This window comes from Rhagoletis pomonella, unplaced genomic scaffold, assembly GCF_013731165.1.
Source record: "Rhagoletis pomonella isolate Grant_MI unplaced genomic scaffold, Rhpom_1.0 Rhpom_scaffold_00021, whole genome shotgun sequence".
Taxonomy (NCBI): Eukaryota; Metazoa; Arthropoda; class Insecta; order Diptera; family Tephritidae; genus Rhagoletis; species Rhagoletis pomonella.
This window is the reverse complement of record NW_023458575.1, coordinates 172536-176369: the sequence shown is the minus strand read 5'-3', so window position 1 is coordinate 176369 and position 3834 is coordinate 172536. Positions and strand designations below refer to the sequence as shown.

General features: G+C 35.2%; 1 protein-coding gene and 1 long non-coding RNA gene across 6 annotated transcripts in view; both read right to left on the bottom strand.

Moving 5' to 3' along the window:
- The window catches only part of LOC118749585, a 119185-nt gene that overhangs the window by 62686 nt on the left and 52665 nt on the right, over window positions 1–3834 (bottom strand). The gene's annotated exons all lie outside the window — the stretch shown is intronic.
- LOC118749588 overlaps window positions 3493–3834 on the bottom strand; it is an 854-nt gene continuing 512 nt past the window's right edge. Inside the window, exon 3 of the long non-coding RNA XR_004994245.1 lies at window positions 3493–3816. This is a non-coding gene — a long non-coding RNA (uncharacterized LOC118749588). The remainder of the gene's footprint in view (window positions 3817–3834) is intronic.

Genomic DNA, 3834 nt, shown 5'->3' with positions numbered 1-3834 from the left:
GTTTGAGTTTTGATTTTAAAATTATATTGTTGGCAAACGTCAGACTGGCTCAATGGTTTTACCTTGTTATGTTTTTATCATGACGCAATAATTAAAGGTGATATACGTAGTGACAGCTCGTTTCGACGACTCCCTTAGCTCAAGGTTGTATTTTGGAAGCATACGAAGCACGAGAGAAAAGGAAGAAAAAAAGGCCGCTTTGCGAAATAGTACTAAATATAGTACGCATTTTCGTATCAAAGTATAAATTGAAAATTTGTATACTAAGTTAATAAGACTAAATGATTTCCATATATTTTGGAATACTTTTAAGTAAATGTTTATTAAATTTAGCATTAGTTGCTGCATCAGAATATAATAATAAAATTAGAATAAGACGAATATTTTATGATTTTTTAATTAATTTATTCAGTCTTTTAATTCGAAAATGCATTCTGCACTTAAAAAATATTTTTTGGCATCAACTTCGCAGTCACAACCTTCGCTTTTTTTTAATAGGTTTTCAATGAATTTATTCTGCGTTTCTGAATTGGTAAACAATTTTTTCTAACTGCTTTATTTTTTTCAAGAACTCACTCGAAGGCTTAATCAAAGCGCCCCTTGAGACTTCGTCCATCCATGTATAGGAACTCTCCTGGCTTATATGGTGGGAGAGTCCTAATTTTCTTATTATGTAGCCTGCTACATATTCCAACCTATCTTCGTCTAAAGCTTCGATTTCATCTAACTGAGATGGTTCTTCAAGGCTAGAATTGCCATCTTCATCATCAGTGGCCTCATTACAAAACAATGATTCGTTATCCAGGTCATAGTTAAGCCATTGAGTATCATCTTCCTCAACATTGCCGCGTATCACTAAGGTTTCTGTGTTTCGTGCTATAAATATGTATAATTGAAATATGCTACCAGTAAATAAGACGTGTGGATTTTTAACCAATAAATATCTTCGCAGTCTGTACTTGAACTGCATAGCTGTTGGATGGTCGTGCAAACCCCCTCTGGCACGCATAGCCCCAAAAAAATGCTCCACAATGTCTTGGTTTAAACGGTACGTCAAGATGTATTGCATACCATACACTTCCTTGACGTACCAATATAAGTCCCGTAAAGAATTATTTGTGGTAAGAATGACTTTCTGAAAAGGCAGCAAAGTAGTGTTTTTGCCAAAGCGCATCTCCTTCACGCATTCGTCCATTTCGGAGAGAATTTTCAACTGCTCCTCGTATTGCATTCCAAAAGGTCTTTTGGAGGGAAAGAACTGAATGGTCGAAAACTTCGTGTTCAAAAGATCGAACCATTCATTTATTTTATCTATAAAACTTGCTGTTTCAACGGCTTTGTACACGTTTAGCCCTAGCGCATAGCATCGTCGAATGGCACTGGCCGTGCTGTGCGAAAATAATTGCGCTGCTAACTTTACTTTTTGGCGGCCCGCGTGGTGCACTGTGATGTGGACTTCGGAAAGCTTGTGTACAATAGAAACGACGGACACTGATGTGTGAGTTATGAGATCAGCTATGGTCCGAGATGTCAGGTGGTCGCCTCGCAGCTTTACCCCGCCGTCATTGAAATGATTACGGATGAGTTTAAGCAGATGTGGTGCATCAGCGAAGACAAAAACTTTTCCACCACTCACCGGATTTGTAAACCACGTTTTGTCTAATTGAAATACAAATCTAGGTTACTTAAAATGCAAGTTTTATACCAAATTATTCAATGTACTAGTTGAAATATCCAGCTCCTTCCAAAGAGCTAGATTTCCTGATCCCATGTCTGAAACGACCCCAACAACTGGATACCCTGCTTCGTCGAGGATAGCAATTAGGTTGTGCAAAATAGCTTTAGACATCTTACAATCGTACGCGCAAAACACAGGCTGCTTCCAGGAACGCTTGAGGCCTCGAGCAATTATCATTTAGATGTAATTGCTCGGCATTCTAACTGTGTCTGTTAGTGAGTCGTACTCGTATGCTGGCTCCACTTGCATCTCATCGAATGCTAGGATGCATAACTTGTCTTCCGTATCCATGTCATTAACGCTACGCATTGCCCCAATCGAAAAATTTAAAACACCGTCCTCGAATTTCACTTTCTGTACCCATTTCGCTACTGTTGACTCGCTTGGAAGAGGATAACCACTTTTCAGCAAATGCGCATCGGCTTTGGGTCCAGCCGCATGGAGAGCTATAGCCGACGACATGTCTTTCCAAGTCCAATGTATAGTCCTGGACGGGTTTTCAATTTTTCTCATTTGGCCTTCCGTAAAATATGCTTGAAGATTTTTTCGTAGCTTCTGCAGTTCTTCTATTTGCCTTTCCAAGCTTCTTAACTCAGCTTCAAGCATTGTTTCGCGGTTCACAATGGTTCTAAATAGGATACACGTATTAATAACAATTATTTATAACATATTGTTAAATTACTCTGTCTGGGTTGATGCGTCGACGAATTGTGGCTCATTATAGATTAGATCTATTGGCATTGGAACTGCATCGCCGCACAACTTAACGCGTTTTTGATCGGAGCCAGACAAGAAATCAGCAGGAGAGAAATGCAAACCGCATATTTTTGCCTCGGGTGCTAACTCCACCCCGCAAGCTTCCGCCCAATTTTTTCTTTTCATTTCATTTTTTGGAACATGGTACATCTTTACGCCTTCAAGCTTCCATGTCTTATGACATCAGGCACAACTTGCTTTAGGCATCTTGAGAAAATTAAAACGCAATTAAATTTAGAAGTCTACTTTTACACAATAAAAATCATGAACATGAAAATCATCATGAAAAATAAATTCCTTGAAAAAACATCTTCATTGGTTTAATTAAAATCATCTCTTTATTTGCATAAATAAATTATTTTAAAATTATTTAATTTAAGTTTTTAGTCCCATTTTTACTCGAATCTTAAAAATTAATTAGTTTAATATTGTTTTTTTTTTATTCTTAGAAATTATTTTTGGTTTCTTAATTAGTTAGCCTTATCATGAATTTTCATTCCATAGTAATATCACAAAGTGAACCATTTTGGTGAACGAATTTTTTCGTTGGTGAAATTTTTGACCAGAATATTCATGATAAGTCTGATTTTGATTACTTTAACAGCGCAGTTATGCTTACTTAGCAATAACTAATAATAACTAATGTTAATGAAAAAATTTTAATGCATTAAAATGTTGAATAATTTTGTTCGTTTGCATTAATAAAAACCATTAATTCATTTTCTAGTGAAATATAAATAACCTCTTTTGGAAGGACTTCGAACAAAGAATTTTTACTTCAAAATAAAATTAGTTAATGGGTTTTTAATGCTTTTTGTACTGTTAATGCAATAAATTATTGCAATAGCATTAATTTAAACATTCTAATGTTAATGCATAAAAAAATTCATTAGCATTATTTCTTCGGGATTAATGCATTTAAATTTTCATTAACATTGAATTTCAAAAATTAATGCATTAATTTTTTACATTAACATTAAAATGCTATGCATTAAAAAATTAATGCATTTTTCACAACTCTGGTTTGTAGTATGAACCATATTTTTGTACAAAATTAGTAAACAAATTATAGTTTGCAAATCATTTTGAATATTTAAAAAAACAAGGGTGGATGTACGCAGATATAATGGAGTGCAATGCAGTGCAATGTATGCATAAATGATCTATAACTCTTTAGAAGGCTTGTAATCATAAAGGTTAACTTACGTCGAAAATACGCCGGTGGTGCAAAGATGGCTCTAAAGTAGATTATGGTAAGCTGATAGTGCAGCGACAGAAATGTACAAGCCAGATGAACAAAGGAACACGAAGCAGTCGAAAACCTGTGAAATAATTCCATT